At 45.2% G+C, this 17,588-nt stretch overlaps 2 protein-coding genes across 47 annotated transcripts in view; one reads left to right on the forward strand and one right to left on the reverse strand.

Annotated features, from left to right (window-relative positions):
• LOC135096624 (uncharacterized) overlaps positions 1-17,588 on the forward strand; it is a 154,312-nt gene that overhangs the window by 70,919 nt on the left and 65,805 nt on the right. For 23 of the 46 annotated variants that reach the window (XR_010264872.1, XR_010264871.1, XR_010264866.1 and 20 more), the window contains one exon: positions 3,651-3,793. The gene's annotated coding sequence lies outside the window, so the exon portion shown is untranslated. Of the gene's footprint in view, positions 1-3,650; positions 3,807-4,360; positions 4,567-14,754; positions 14,915-17,588 lie in introns of all 46 variants that reach the window. The other 23 variants (XR_010264865.1, XR_010264862.1, XR_010264855.1 and 20 more) reach the window with 7 other exon arrangements.
• LOC135096623 (uncharacterized) overlaps positions 1-17,588 on the reverse strand; it is a 105,702-nt gene that overhangs the window by 39,607 nt on the left and 48,507 nt on the right. The gene's annotated exons all lie outside the window — the stretch shown is intronic.

Below are 17,588 nucleotides of genomic sequence, written 5' to 3' on the forward strand. Positions count from 1 at the left end.
CGATAAACACAGGTCGATTTCCGATGTCCAGCGATCATTACGCCTAAAAGATAAATTCCCTCCTCGCTGCTTTCCGTCATATTTCAAATGGTTAGCAACTACTATTTCTTTCTCTTCACACATGTTGGGTATTGTCCGGCCCATGCAATTACTTATAAGATCTTTCACACCATTATATTCACATCTCTTTCCGTTTATATTTGTACTTGGTAGGCAACCCACACGTGCGTTCAAGTCAGCGACCACTATGGCACCGTCACAGTCGGTCACCTGCCCCTCCCACAGCAGCGCCGGGTCGTGGTAGGGCGAGTCGACCGGTGGGATATACATGGCGCCAAGCCTCATCCCAGGGCAGCAGGACAGCTCGACCCATGTTTGTCCTTCTGCTGCAATGTTGGCACATGTGATATATGGCACCAACGCACACTTCACCAACATCATAATTCCTCCTCTCCGACTATTTTGTTTACTTTTATTCATATATAAATCAAAACCAAGCAAGCTACTAATTAACGTTACTTAATTTCAGTGATCCATATCATGTCAAATTCTAAAGCAACATTTATCACTTCAGGGCTTTGGAGCTTATTTTTCACACCACAGATATTACAAGCACATATTTTCAATTGTCCATTCCAATTCTTTCCATGCCAAAATTTAGGAAATACCTCTCAGTCACAACACAACACGCAGCAATACTCGCCGCCGCCAGTCATACGTAATTTCCACTCCCTGGTTGTCTGGTTTCTGCTTCTCCTCATCTTCTCGGGTCCTCAGTCTTGTCACTTCTCTCCTCGCCGGATGAACGTCCTTCTTCACGTAAATCCGTTCAAAGTCTCTTCCTGTATCCTTCAAGTTCTTCGCCACTCGCAAGATGTCGCTCCGTTGATCTTGACTCTCCAGTGTCACGTGAATAGGGCGACTCCTCCGTGCTGGGACGGAGCACCCACCTCTCCATACTGTGGACACCTACACCCACCACCTCGACCCCCCGGCCAACTGTCACCAAGACAAACCGCCCCATGCCTGACTCAGCCATGAGGGAGTTTGGGCAGTGGGTGACACAACACCCGTGGACCGAGGTGCTGGATGTGGAGGACGTCCACTCAAAATGGCACAATTACGTCGCGACCACCACAGAAGCCTTCCACCAGTACTTCCCAGCCGAGAGCGTCACAGTAAACACATCTGATGTCCCCTGCATGACGCCCCGCATTAAAAGACTCATGCATCAGCGGACGTGGTCGTTCCACTCCTGCCCGGACCTATACAGGAAGCTAAGAAACAGAGGGATCAGGGAGATTAAGGCTGCCAAGTCAAGCTATTACCCGGACAAGATACACCACTTCAAGCAGGCCAACAACAGACAGTGGTTCGCTAGCAGCAAAGCTTTGTGTGGCCTACAAAAGCACACTTCATCTCTTCCTTGCACCTCACACCTTCCTGCTAATCTCGCGGCTCAGGAGATGAACGACCACTTTGCCGCTATCTGTCACACCTGCCCTCCCCTCCACACCACTCCACTTCCTGCCCATCTTCCCGCCCCCTCCCCTCCTCCCACTGTCCAGGCGATAGATTATTTTAAGAAGATACTTAAAGATACCAAGATACCAAGATACCAAGGATACTTAAAGATACCAAGATCCACCACACCCACTGACCTTCCCATATGGGAAGAGCCAGCAACACCGCTAACCCCATAATAAACGCCTCTCTTTCCCAACACTCTTGCCCCGCGGACTAGAAGACGTCTTACGTCTCTCCCATCCGCAAAGCTTCCAGTGCACAGTCCCTCGGTGACCTCAGGCCAGTCTCTATCACCCCCATCCCTAGCTTTATTTGTGAAGATTTTGTGTATGACTGGGCCTACACCAAAACTTGTTATACCGTGGATATCAGACAGTTTGGAAATATTAAAGCCACCCCCACCTCCCATTACCTGACCAGCTTCCTTGACTTCATCCACAGCCACCTGGACAAGCGAAACACCTCTCTAGCTGTTGCCTTTGTGGACTTCAAAAAGCCTTTGATCTTGTTGATCACTTTGTTGTCTTCAGCAAGGCAATAAGTCTTGCTCTCCCTCCCAACCTGGTAGCGTGGCTAGCCAACGCCCTCTCAGGGAGGCGTCAGGCCGTTCGCTATCAGGGCTCTGTCTCTAATATCCAACAGCTGACATGTGGGGTCCCCCAGGGAACCAAGGTGAGCCCACTATGCTTCCTCCTCCTCATTAACGACGCCCTCACTGACACCCCCATGGCTGGAAGTATATGCACGACTGCACCGTGGGCGTCCCAGTCTCCAACAGGAACACGGACTACTCGCTACTCCAAGTCATTTTGGAGCGACTGCAGACATGGACGGAGGAGAGCAGGATGACCATCAACCACAGCGAAACTGTGGTGATGCATTTCTGTACCTCCTCTGTACCAGTGCCCTCTCCCCAGCTCACAGTGGGCCCTCACCCCCTCCAGGTGGTCCGATGTGCCTCTGGATGTGCTTCTCGGAGTCACGGTGGACGACCAGCTGACCTGGAAGCAGCATGTCGCCAGCACCGTAAGATCCGCTACCTACAAGCTGTACATGATGCGCAGACTCAGGTCGCTGGGGACACTGACAGACGAGTTAAGGGGAGTGTGCCTCACCTTCATCCTCCCCAAACTCATGTACGCCTCCCCAGCGTAGTCCTCCTCCCTCACACACACTCAACAGCTCCAGCTGGAGAGAGTGCAGAAGAGGGCGTGCAGGGTCATCTTTGTCCCTGCCTACACCACCTGTGATGAAGCCCTGACCACCCTGAGTCTGTTCAGACGTCCAGACTATCCACCAGGCACCGAGAGGCTCTGGAGAAGTTTGGAAGGGGACTTCTGCATCATCCACGCCTCAGACACATGCTTGTGCCTGACGCACCTCACCTGGTCCGTGCCTCTAGACACCACAACAAGATAACGCCCCTAAAGGCGCCGCGCACGGATCGGGACAGACTCAGCGCGATTCCCACCATGGTGCGAGCCATCAATCAACAGTATTTCGCTTTTAGATTAGGCTTAGCTTCAGGATTAATGTTAAGTATTTTCCCACCCCCTCTGTACATTTTCAGTTTGTAAACTGCCTTATTAATAAACCATTTATTATCATAATTATTATTATTATTATTATTATTATTATTATTATTATTATTATTATTATTAATATTTTTATTATTATTATTGTGTTTAGTGTTTGTGGTATATAGTCTTGCCTCGTTAGTGCCTCATTTTCTACTTTCTGAGTGTGTGCAATAGAAAACACAGTGAAAACAATTACCAGGAAAGAAAAGAGTAAGTGTACTCACCTCAAGAGTGCAGGTGTGTAGACTCTGGGAGACGGGAGGAAGCAAGGCGTGAGGCGGGAGGTGCCTGTGGGGAGAGACACACTGTGCTTCATGCTCTTACATTTATACTCCACAAGCACAAGTCTGTACCTGTGTACATCTATCTATCTGTATCTGTCTGTATAAACAGAGAGAGAGAGAGAGAGAGAGAGAGAGAGAGAGAGAGAGAGAGAGAGAGAGAGAGAGAGAGAGAGAGAGAGAGAGAGAGAGAGAGAGAGAGTCACCCAAAAATATACTTACTGTTTGACTAGCTATAATTCACTGATTTTTTTTTTTTCAGAAACAGTTGGGCAAAATAATAATGTCAGAAGTAAGAGTAAGCTGTGAAGGAAGAACATCTGTCATAAAGTGTTACTGGAGGCACGAAAATGTCAAAGAAGTGCAAAGACAATTCAGAAGACACTTTGACAGGGATCCACCAAGGTGACACAGCTAAGTTTGTACCAGATGGAACTGTTCACGACCTTTAATAGCATGCCTATATAGTAGTAGTAGTAGTAGTAGTAGTAGTAGTAGTAGTAGTAGTAGTAATTTTAGTGGTAGAGGTAGTATTTATGATTTCTCACTACTACTACTACTACTACTACTACTACTACTACTACTACTATGTGAATATTAATAATAATGCCTTAAGAATTGTTGCAAAAACAGCTGCAGTAGAAGTAGTATTTATATTAGTAACTGTAGTAGTAGTAATAGTAGCAGTAGTAGTTTTTGCTGTTATATTGTTACTATGATTGCTATCAGTAATATGACACACACACACACACACACACACACACACACACACACACACACACAGTAGAAGTAGTAGTAGTAGTAGTAGCAGTAGTAAGTGTAGAAGCAATAGTAATTTTAATAATTTAATCTAATGTAATTATTTGACTATTTTTACTTATTTATTTATTTATTTATTTATTTTATTTTATTTATTTTTTTTTTTGGTGGAAATGAGTGTGTTCGTTGGTTGAACAAGTCCCTGTATATTAGGTAGACCTTTGTGTGTCGCTCAAGTACCGAACGGCCTGGAAACACTGAGCCAAAGGGACGCCGCTCAGTCTGCAGCCAGTGTGGCGGCGTATCTTGTGTGGTGCGCGTGTGTATCGCATTGTGTTCCTCCTCAAAGACTTAGTGGTGGTCAAGATAACCAGGATTGGCCAAGCCCTCCCTGAAGTGTGCTACCAGTAGTGTACCAGGTGTGTTGAGTAGCCGCCAGGTGTACAGCCACACGTGTGTTGTGTACATGTGCATGTTGTGTACAGAAAGACCTCCTGCTGGTGTTTTGTTAGTCCCATCATGCCGCTGGCCCGGGAAACTACACTTGCCCCTCTTCTCAGAGACGCCATCTTGTTGTGTCAGTCCGTGATGCCTCCTTCCCCCCCACCTCTCTCCCCACCACCCGCCAGCCACTCCTTCTCACTTCCGCCAGCACTTCTGGCCGCCCAATAGCCAGCAGCCCCTTCACGGCCACTACCTGCCAGCACGCCTTCCTGTCCTTATCTCCTCCCACTCCCTCCCCCCCTTCCCTCAACCCACTCCTTCCTAAGCCCATTTCGCCACCCACTCCTGCCAGGCCCCTACCAGCAACCCACTCCTTCCAGCGCCCAGCCTGCCAGCCGCCCCTTCCTGCCCCCCACCCACCATCCACTCCTTCCGGCCCCCACCCGCCTCACGCTCCTTTCCCCTTTCCGCCGCCCACACACGAGGTGCTCTCCTCGCTCCCTCCCCCCCACTCATGACGTCACGGACGGCGGTGACAGTGACTGGCTGGTGTGAACCGCACCTCACACTCGTTCTACATAAATACTGCTACTAGTACTGCTACTGCTGCTAATTCTGCAGCTATTACTACTACTGCTACTTCTACTACTACTATTACTACTACTACAATTACTAGTGCTACTACAATTCTATTACTACTATTACTACTACTGCTGCTACTACTATTACTACTACTGCTGCTAATACTGTTACTACTACTGCTGCTGCTACTACTACTATTACTACTACTACTACTACTACTACTACTACTATTACTACTACTACTACTACTACTACTATATACTACTACTACTACTACAATTACTACTGCTACTATGCTTACTTCTGTTACTATTACTACTAATACTAATACTCGTACTACTTCTACTACTGCTACTAATACTAATATTAGCTCTACTACTACTACTACTACTACTACTACTACTACTACTACTACTACTACTACTACTACTACTCTACTAGTATTAAGACGACTATTAATATTATGACTACTTTTAGTACTATCATGAATACTACAACTATTACTACTACTACTACTATAATTACTTTTACAATTAGTTACTACTGTTTCTATTACTACTACTACTACTACTACTACTACTACTACTACTACTACTACTACTACTACTAGTACTACTACTAGTTCCTTGCAACCCTCTCTGTCTTTTACTATGCTTACTTCTGTTAACTGTTACTACCTGCCGAAACGATAATTACTCCCAGTGAGGTGTGCAGCACTGTTCAGGGGGTGCTGTGAACTTATCATTAAACCCAGCTGTGACCTCACTGAACGTTTCCCTTTGTGTCTCACAACACAAGGGGGCAGTCACAGCCTGCCCTCTAAAGACAACTCTCTTCCTCCACACAAAACTACAAGCACCTAATAACACACACACCCTTCACTCTAAAATTTTAAAATAATCATGGCGACTCCTACACCAGCCTCGGAGTCCCCATCTGGGGAGGGGACCATAAATGTCCCCAGGTCGGACTGCCTTTCTGTCAACGACCCTAAGTGTCTTGACACCCCCCTCAACTTTTTCCTCATTAACTTGTGCAACATTCGCGGTCTAAGATCTAATTTTCAATCTGTAGAACACCTTCTAAACCTCATCTTCTTTTCCTCACTGAAACTCAGGTGTCTGAGGCAACCGACATTAGCCCCTTTTCTGTTCCCTCCTACTTTCTCTATCCTCATTTTCGATCCAAAGCTGGATGCTGCGTTTACGTGCGCAATGACTTAACCTGCTCTCGTGCCCACGCTCTTGAATCTTCCGAGTTTTCCACCATCTGGCTACGACTACAGTCACTCTCATACTAAATTTATCTGTGCTCTATACCTCTCACCTAACTCCTCTGACTATAAGAAATTCTTTGAGTACTTAACTTCCAAAGTGGAGAACATTCTGACCCTCTTCCTTTTTGCAGAGATCTCCATTCTTGGAGACTTCAATGTTCACCACCAGCTTTGGCTTTCCTCTCCCTTCACTGACCATCCTGGTGAACTAGCCCACAACTTTGCTATCCTCCATGACCTAGAGCAATTGGTGCAACACCCTACTCGTATTCCTGACCGTCTTGGAGATACGCCCAACAATCTTCACCTTTTCCTGACCTCTAATCCTTCTGCTTATGCTGTCACCCTTTCTTCTCCATTGGGCTCTTGCGATCACAATCTCATATCTTTATCTTGTCCTATCGCTCCAATCCCTCCTCAGGATCCCCCTAAGCGAAGGTGCCTCTGGCGTTTTGCCTCTGCTAGTTGGGGGGACCTGAGGAGGTATTTTGCTGATTTTCTTTGGAATGACTACTGCTTCCGTGTCAGAGAGCCGTCTTTGTGTGCTGAGCGCATAACAAAGATGATAGTGTCTGGCATGGAGGCGTACATTCCTCACTCTTTTTCTCGTCCTAAACCATCTAAACCTTGGTTTAACACAGCTTGTTCTCGTGCTATACATGATAGAGAGGTGACCCACAAAAGGTACTTAAGCCTTCCATCACCAGAATCTCATGCACTTTATATTTCTGCCCGAAACCATGCCATGTCTGTTCTCCAACTAGCCAAAAACTCCTTCATTAACAGAAAATGTCAAAACCTTTCAAGATCTAACTCCCCTCGTGATTTCTGTTATCTAGCCAAAAGTATTTCCAATAACTTTGCTTCTTCTTTTTTCCCTCCTCTATTTCAACCAGATGGCACCACTGCTATCACATAATTTTCTAAAGCTGAACTCTTCGCTCAAACCTTTGCTAAAAAACTCGATTCTGGGCTTGTTCCTCCCTCTCCTTCATCCTCTGACTACTTCATGCCACGTATTAAAATTCTTCGCAATAATGTTTTCCATGCCCTCGCTGGCCTAAACCCTCGGAAGGCTTATAGACCTCATGGGGTCCCTCCTATTGTTCTCCGAAACTGTGCCTCCTTGCTTGCACCTTGCCTAGTCAAACTCTTTCAGCTCTGTCTGTCAACATCTACCTTTCTTTCTTGCTGGAAGTTTACCTATATTCAACCTGTTCCTAAAAAGGGTGACCATTCTAGTCCCTCAAACTACCGTCCTATTGCTTTAATTTCCTGCCGATCTAAAGTTTTTGAATCTATCCTCTACAGGAAGATTCTTAAACATCTATCAATTCACATCCTTGTATCTGATCGCCAGTATGGATTCCGTCAAGGCCGCTCTAATAGTGATCTTCTTGCTTTCTTTACTGAGTCTTGGTCATCCTCCTTTAGAGATTTTGGTGAAACTTTTGCTATTGCCTTGGACATATCAAAAGCTTTTAATAGAGTCTGGCACAAAGCTTTCATTTACAAACTACCCTCGTACGGCTTCTATCCTTCTCTCTGTAACTTCATTTCAAGTTTCCTTTTTGACCGTTCTATTACTGCTGTGGTAGACGGTCACTGTTCTTCTCCTAAATCTATTAACAGTGGTGTTCCCCAGGGTTCTATCCTGTCACCTCCCTTCTTATTATTCATTAATGATCTTCTAATCCAAACTTCTTGTCCTATCCACTCGTACGCTGATGATACCACCCTGCACTATTCCACGTCTTATCATAGACGTCCAACCCTTCAGGAGGTAAACATATCACGCAGGGAAGCCACAGAATGCTTAACTTCTGATCTTTCTAAAATTTCTGATTGGGGCAGGGCAAACTTGGTATTGTTCAATGCCTCAAAAACTCAATTCCTCAATCTATCAACTCGACACAACCTTCCAGACAACTATCCCCTCTTCTTCAATGACACTCATCTGTCCCCTTCTTATACACTGAACATCCTCGGTCTGTCCTTTACTTATAATCTGAACTGGAAACTTCACATCTCATCTCTAGCCAAAACAGGTTCTATGAAGTTAGGTGTTCTGAGACGTCTCCGCATGTTTTTCTCACCTCCCCAGCTGCTAACTCTGTACAATGGCCTTATCTGTCTATATATGGAGTATGCTTCACATGTCTGGGAAGGTTCCACTCATGCTGCTCTTCTAGACAGAGTGGAATCAAAAGCTTTTCGTCTCATCAACTCCTCTCCTCTAACTGACTGTCTCCAGCTTCTCTCTCACCACCGCAATGTTGCATATCTAGCTGTCTTCTACGGCTATTTTCATGCTAACTGCTCTTCTGATGTTGCTAACTGCATGCCTCCCCTCCTTCCGCGGCCTCGCTGCAAAAGACTTTCTTCTTTCTTTCACCCCTATTCTGTCCACCTCTCTCACGCAAGAGTTAACCAGTATTCTCAATCATTCATCCCTTTCTCTGGTAAACTCTGGAACTCCCTGCCAGCTTCTATATTTCCACCTTCCTAAGACTTGAATTCCTTCAAGAGAGAGGTTTCAATACACTTATTCATCAATTTTTGACCACTGCTTTGACCTTTTGATGGGACTGGCATTTCAGTTGGCATTTTTTTTTATTATATTTTTGTTGCCCTTGGCCATTGTCACTCCTACATAACAGAAAAAAAAACTACTACTACTAATAGACGTTCTACTTCTACTACTGCTATTACTACTACTACTACTACTACTACTACTACTACTACTACTACTTCTACTACTATTACTTTTACTACTAATACTACTACTACGACTGCTACTACTACTGCTACTCTACTACTACTACTACTGTTATTATTACGATTACTGTTACTACTACTACTTCTACTAGTATTACAACGAATATTATTATTACGACTACATTTAGTATTATTATGAATACTACTACTATTACTACTACTACTACTATAATTATTATTACGACTACTGTTACTACTGCTTCTGTTACTACTACTACTATTACTACTACCACTACTACTACTACTACTACTACTACTACTACTACTACTACTACTACTACTACTACTACTACTACTACTACTACTGCTACTACTACTACTACTACTTCCTTGGAACCCTCAGTGTCTGCTTTACCATCTTTCCTTGATTCATATTTTTTTTATTATTTTTATTGTTATCAGTGTGTGTGTGTGTGTGTGTGTGTGTGTGTGTGTGTGTGTGCAGGATTACAGAGAAAAATACTATTCATGGACACCGTAATTTATTCCCGGAAATAAACAATTTTTTTTTTTTTTTTTTTTTTTTTTTATGTAGGAAGGATACTGGCCAAGGGCAACAAAAATCTAATAAAAAAAAAAAAAAAATGCCCACTGAAATGCCAGTCCCTTAAAAGGGTCAAATCAGTGGTCAAAAATTGGTGGATAAGTGTCTTGAAACCTCCCTCTTGAAGGAATTCAAGTCATAGGAAGGTGGAAATACAGAAGCAGGCAAGGAGTTCCAGAGTTTACCAGAGAAAGGGATGAATGATTGAGAATACTGGTTAACTCTTGCGTTTGAGAGGTGGACAGAATAGGAGTGAGAGAAAGAAGAAAGTCTTGTGCAGCGAGGCCGCAGAAGGAGGGGAGGCATGCAGTTAGCAACATCAGAAGAGCAGTTAGCATGAAAATAGCGGTAGAAAACAGCTAGAGATGCAACATTGCGGCGGTGAGAGAGAGGCTGAAGACAGTCAGTTAGAGGAGAGGAGTTGATGAGACGAAAAGCTTTTGATTCCACCCTGTCTAGAACAGCAGTATGAGTGGAACCCCCTCAGACATGTGAAGCATACTCCATACATGGACGGATAAGGCCCTTGTACAGAGTTAGCAGCTGGGGGGGTGAGAAAAACATGCGGAGACGTCTCAGAACACCTAACTTCATAGAAGCTGTTTTAGCTAGAGATGAGATGTGAAGTTTCCAGTTCAGATTATAAGTAAAGGACAGACCGAGGATGTTCAGTGTAGAAGAGGGGGACAGTTGAGTGTCATTGAAGAAGAGGGGATAGTTGTCTGGAAGATTGTGTCGAGTTGATAGATGGAGGAATTGAGTTTTTGAGGCATTGAACAATACCAAGTTTGCTCTGCCCCAATCAGAAATTTTAGAAAGATCAGAAGTCAGGCGTTCTGTGGCTTCCCTGCGTGATATCTTTACCTCCTGAAGGGTTGGACGTCTTTGAAAAGACGTGGAAAAGTGCAGGGTGGTATCATCAGCATAGGAGTGGATAGGACAAGAAGTTTGGTTTAGAAGATCATTAATGAATAATAAGAAGAGAGTGGGTGACAGGACAGAACCCTGAGGAACACCACTGTTAATAGATTTAGGAGAAGAACAGTGACCGTCTACCACAGCAGCAATAGAACGGTCAGAAAGGAAACTTGAGATGAAGTTACAGAGAGAAGGATAGAAACCGTAGGAGGGTAGTTTGGAAATCAAAGCTTTGTGCCAGACTCTATCAAAGGCTTTTGATATGTCCAAGGCAACAGCAAAAGTTTCACCAAAGTCTCTAGAAGAGGATGACCAAGACTCAGTAAGGAAAGCCAGAAGATCACCAGTAGAGCGGCCTTGACGGAACCCATACTGGCGATCAGATAGAAGGTTGTGAAGTGATAGATGTTTAAGAATCTTCCTGTTGAGGATAGATTCAAAAACTTTAGATAAGCAGGAAATTAAAGCAATAGGACGGTAGTTTGAGGGATTAGAGTGGTCACCCTTTTTAGGAACAGGTTGAATGTAGGCAAACTTCCAGCAAGAAGGAAAGGTAGATGTTGACAGACAGAGCTGAAAGAGTTTGACTAGGCAAGGTGCAAGCACGGAGGCACAGTTTCGGAGAACAATAGGAGGGACCCCATCAGGTCCATAAGCCTTCCGAGGGTTTAGGCCAGCGAGGGCATGGAAAACATCATTACGAAGAATTTTAATACGAGGCATGAAGTAGTCAGAGGGTGGAGGAGAGGGAGGAACAAGCCCAGAATCGTCCAAGGTAGAGTTTTTAGCAAAGGTACAGTGCACTATTTTTTTTTTTCTCTCTCTCTCTCTCTCTCTTTCTCTCTCTCTCTCTCTCTCTCTCTCTCTCTCTCTCTCTCTCTCTCTCTCTCTCTCTCTCTCTCTCTCTCTCTCTCTATGCCTCTTGTCAGTCACTCAGGTGTTTTCAAGGTCGCTGGGCCTCGCTCCCCTTCTGCCTGGCTTGTATGATGCCATGTAGTATTTTACAGGAGTACTTTTAATCACCGCAGTAATGTTGTCGTGCAATGCTTGTCAGTAAATTATGTGTATTTTAATGCCACTTCTCTTGTTATAACACACACACACACACACACATGGAAAAGGAAAGAACGTGTGACCTTAGGCGCTCTAGAGCAGCCTCGGCCAGCATGTTGGCCTTCCTGCCTTCCCCGCCCCCTATTGATAGTGACCTCGGTTTTTTCAGTTTTCAACTCTTAGTTTTTAGTTTTAGGCTCGCCCTGGTGAGATTGTTGTACTTGTGAACACATTTAGCGAGTGCGTGTCGACACATAAAGGATAATGTGTGCTGCCGTGCAAACGTACGAACGCAACTACCTCCTGCGTCGTATGCGAGGGTCCGGTCACCCGCCGCCCAACGTGATAGTTAGTTACTTTTACTGACCAAAGAAATTATTCATACAGTAAAGTGAAAGGTACAAAATTTGCCAGTGGTCCAAATAAAGAATCATACATTTACAAACATAAATAACAACACTTTCACCTAAGTATTGTTTAAGAATTAGGCGATGCAAAGTAACCAGCATTAGCAAGCACTTACTAGCAGTAATGCTATAACTAATATAGATACATAACTCAGCATAACGTCTAACACAATTTGACCAATATTAATGCAACAAGTAGTTCAAATTAAGTATTGTTTTCTTTTTAGGTCCTATAACTAATCAACACTTCACACACGTACCTACATAAGACATCAGTCGAATTCTTATAAACGCCAAATGTGTAAAATCAGGGACATTGTGTCATCTGAATAAATATTATGGACACCAAGACTAGAATTCAATATTGTTTTATATGTGTGATACTTTGTTGCGTCTTGTGGCTTATTGGTAATTAAATTAATTAATCTGTCAAGAGGATTTATATGATTATCATACTGTATGGCGCTCTGGATAAACTTATAACCAGGGGTGTTAGCTTCTCTGCATCAACTAAATACAACATGAAATGGTTCACTTCTGTCGAGTAGATAGAGTCAGCTTCCTCTCCAAGAAACGTTTCCGTCGGGCACAGACAGTATGGTAAACTGGCTTAATTCTCGATTCAACATGACATAAGTTTGAGCTTGTGTTATTTGTCACGTCTAGGAGACATTTCATAAGTTTATTGTACTGACTGGTGAGTGACACACAGCTGTCTGTCAGCCACGTCTTGCAGCTGTATCTCAGTTCAACCAACACAGCCGCGTCAAAAACAAGTCGTTTATAATAAGGATGCATAATAAGGTTCGAGGCACGAATTATAGAAAATTTGTTGACGACTGACTGACACTTTGCCTCGTGTAGTGACACCACGTCCTTCATACAACCGCTGTCGGTAAACCAGGCCCTTAAAAACTTGTATCTGTCACAGTACTTAATAACGTGTTCCTCGATCTTTAATGGAACTTTATCACAACGAGTGATATTTCAAACAAAAAAAAATAATTTAGTCCTCATTAGGAACAATTCCATAATCATTGCAATAATCGATGACAACTCTGAGTTTCCTGATGCACATATCCCGAGATGTTGTGTGCAGTGCGCCCAAGTAGCTGTTAGTTGCTATTTGTTCCTTCAGCATACGAATCATCTGGTTAATGTAAATCACAAACATTAGACAGCTGGAAGGTGAGCCTTGCCTTACTCCCACTGACGACTCCACCGTGGCACTCTTAAGCACGTTACGTGTGCAGCGATACATAACATAAATTGCTTTTAACATCCTTCTTCCACATCCTATTGATCTTAAGCATTCTATCAGCCTGGACCTCGGTACTTTATCGTATGCTTTACGATAGTCTATAAATAATACATATAACTTCAATTTCTTGTATTTTACATAATCACACAATAATCTCAGTGTAAATATCTGCTCTAGGCATCCTCTTCCCTCCATTGCTCCTGCTTGACAATTGTCCACATCCATCCACATTTTCAATCTATTGATAATAAGTGTGTCATAGAGTTTAGCTAGGGTGTCCATTATACTAACACCTCTGTAGTTATCACAAAGCATGCGATCACCACACTTAAATAATACACTTAACTTACTATAGCACCAGGCTAATGGGAAACACAAACTATCAAAAATTACATTGAACATTGTAAGAAAAAACATCAACCAGTTCATAGGTAAGTTCATTAATAGGGCAGGACTTATTCCAACAAAACTTTTCTTTTTATTCATCCCTCTCACAGCTGTTTCCACCTCTCTAAACGTGAAAGGATCATCCACAATGGGAATACTTGGTGCCTGCTCAAAGTTTACCTCTCCAACTTCCTCCATCACTGGATTCAATAATTCCTCAAAATGAATCTTAAATTGACTCTCAGTAGGCTGGGTACTGCCTTCTTTTCTTCTAATTTCACCTTTCCAGTTAATTGCTTTCCAAATTTTATCACAATCATTTTCCTCCATGACTCTTCTCCTTCTTAGGTCTACACTTCCCTCACGCGCGACATTCGTCTTTTTACACTCCTTTTCTATTCCACTAACTTCTCTGCAGCTTTCCTTAACCCCATCCTTAACACTTTCCTCATTCACCACGCCCAGGGTTGGCGGCTCACACAGCGCCATCCTCGTCACGAACGCTTCTATATCCACTTTGTCATGGTGCAGGCCTGTCGCGATATTAGTGGTGCAGCTAGGGACTGTGTGTGAGCGTCCGACCCAAGTTACTGGCGCGCTCAAGTAGCCGTGATGGCATTACTCATTTAAAAACGTCAGTGTTAATTGTTAGAGTGAGTGGCGCATGATCTGAGCACGACATAACTTGGCGTGTACATAAGTCTTTCAGGACATTCAAACTGCTATACTTAACTAAACACAGGTCGATAAACACAGGTCGATTTCCGATGTCCAGCGATCATTACGCCTAAAAGATAAATTCCCTCCTCGCTGCTTTCCGTCATATTTCAAATGGTTAGCAACTACTATTTCTTTCTCTTCACACATGTTGGGTATTGTCCGGCCCATGCAATTACTTATAAGATCTTTCACACCATTATATTCACATCTCTTTCCGTTTATATTTGTACTTGGTAGGCAACCCACACGTGCGTTCAAGTCAGCGACCACTATGGCACCGTCACAGTCGGTCACCTGCCCCTCCCACAGCAGCGCCGGGTCGTGGTAGGGCGAGTCGACCGGTGGGATATACATGGCGCCAAGCCTCATCCCAGGGCAGCAGGACAGCTCGACCCATGTTTGTCCTTCTGCTGCAATGTTGGCACATGTGATATATGGCACCAACGCACACTTCACCAACATCATAATTCCTCCTCTCCGACTATTTTGTTTACTTTTATTCATATATAAATCAAAACCAAGCAAGCTACTAATTAACGTTACTTAATTTCAGTGATCCATATCATGTCAAATTCTAAAGCAACATTTATCACTTCAGGGCTTTGGAGCTTATTTTTCACACCACAGATATTACAAGCACATATTTTCAATTGTCCATTCCAATTCTTTCCATGCCAAAATTTAGGAAATACCTCTCAGTCACAACACAACACGCAGCAATACTCGCCGCCGCCAGTCATACGTAATTTCCACTCCCTGGTTGTCTGGTTTCTGCTTCTCCTCATCTTCTCGGGTCCTCAGTCTTGTCACTTCTCTCCTCGCCGCCGGATGAACGTCCTTCTTCACGTAAATCCGTTCAAAGTCTCTTCCTGTATCCTTCAAGTTCTTCGCCACTCGCAAGATGTCGCTCCGTTGATCTTGACTCTCCAGTGTCACGTGAATAGGGCGACTCCTCCGTGCTGGGACGGAGCACCCACCTCTCCATACTGTGGACACCCACACCCACCACCTCGACCCCCCGGCCAACTGTCACCAAGACAAACCGCCCCATGCCTGACTCAGCCATGAGGGAGTTTGGGCAGTGGGTGACACAACACCCGTGGACCGAGGTGCTGGATGTGGAGGACGTCCACTCAAAATGGCACAATTACGTCGCGACCACCACAGAAGCCTTCCACCAGTACTTCCCAGCCGAGAGCGTCACAGTAAACACATCTGATGTCCCCTGCATGACGCCCCGCATTAAAAGACTCATGCATCAGCGGACGTGGTCGTTCCACTCCTGCCCGGACCTATACAGGAAGCTAAGAAACAGAGGGATCAGGGAGATTAAGGCTGCCAAGTCAAGCTATTACCCGGACAAGATACACCACTTCAAGCAGGCCAACAACAGACAGTGGTTCGCTAGCAGCAAAGCTTTGTGTGGCCTACAAAAGCACACTTCATCTCTTCCTTGCACCTCACACCTTCCTGCTAATCTCGCGGCTCAGGAGATGAACGACCACTTTGCCGCTATCTGTCACACCTGCCCTCCCCTCCACACCACTCCACTTCCTGCCCATCTTCCCGCCCCCTCCCCTCCTCCCACTGTCCAGGCGATAGATTATTTTAAGAAGATACTTAAAGATACCAAGATACCAAGATACCAAGGATACTTAAAGATACCAAGATCCACCACACCCACTGACCTTCCCATATGGGAAGAGCCAGCAACACCGCTAACCCCATAATAAACGCCTCTCTTTCCCAACACTCTTGCCCCGCGGACTAGAAGACGTCTTACGTCTCTCCCATCCGCAAAGCTTCCAGTGCACAGTCCCTCGGTGACCTCAGGCCAGTCTCTATCACCCCCATCCCTAGCTTTATTTGTGAAGATTTTGTGTATGACTGGGCCTACACCAAAACTTGTTATACCGTGGATATCAGACAGTTTGGAAATATTAAAGCCACCCCCACCTCCCATTACCTGACCAGCTTCCTTGACTTCATCCACAGCCACCTGGACAAGCGAAACACCTCTCTAGCTGTTGCCTTTGTGGACTTCAAAAAGCCTTTGATCTTGTTGATCACTTTGTTGTCTTCAGCAAGGCAATAAGTCTTGCTCTCCCTCCCAACCTGGTAGCGTGGCTAGCCAACGCCCTCTCAGGGAGGCGTCAGGCCGTTCGCTATCAGGGCTCTGTCTCTAATATCCAACAGCTGACATGTGGGGTCCCCCAGGGAACCAAGGTGAGCCCACTATGCTTCCTCCTCCTCATTAACGACGCCCTCACTGACACCCCCATGGCTGGAAGTATATGCACGACTGCACCGTGGGCGTCCCAGTCTCCAACAGGAACACGGACTACTCGCTACTCCAAGTCATTTTGGAGCGACTGCAGACATGGACGGAGGAGAGCAGGATGACCATCAACCACAGCGAAACTGTGGTGATGCATTTCTGTACCTCCTCTGTACCAGTGCCCTCTCCCCAGCTCACAGTGGGCCCTCACCCCCTCCAGGTGGTCCGATGTGCCTCTGGATGTGCTTCTCGGAGTCACGGTGGACGACCAGCTGACCTGGAAGCAGCATGTCGCCAGCACCGTAAGATCCGCTACCTACAAGCTGTACATGATGCGCAGACTCAGGTCGCTGGGGACACTGACAGACGAGTTAAGGGGAGTGTGCCTCACCTTCATCCTCCCCAAACTCATGTACGCCTCCCCAGCGTAGTCCTCCTCCCTCACACACACTCAACAGCTCCAGCTGGAGAGAGTGCAGAAGAGGGCGTGCAGGGTCATCTTTGTCCCTGCCTACACCACCTGTGATGAAGCCCTGACCACCCTGAGTCTGTTCAGACGTCCAGACTATCCACCAGGCACCGAGAGGCTCTGGAGAAGTTTGGAAGGGGACTTCTGCATCATCCACGCCTCAGACACATGCTTGTGCCTGACGCACCTCACCTGGTCCGTGCCTCTAGACACCACAACAAGATAACGCCCCTAAAGGCGCCGCGCACGGATCGGGACAGACTCAGCGCGATTCCCACCATGGTGCGAGCCATCAATCAACAGTATTTCGCTTTTAGATTAGGC

Source organism: Scylla paramamosain, unplaced genomic scaffold (assembly GCF_035594125.1).
Source record: "Scylla paramamosain isolate STU-SP2022 unplaced genomic scaffold, ASM3559412v1 Contig5, whole genome shotgun sequence".
NCBI lineage: Eukaryota > Metazoa > Arthropoda > Malacostraca > Decapoda > Portunidae > Scylla > Scylla paramamosain.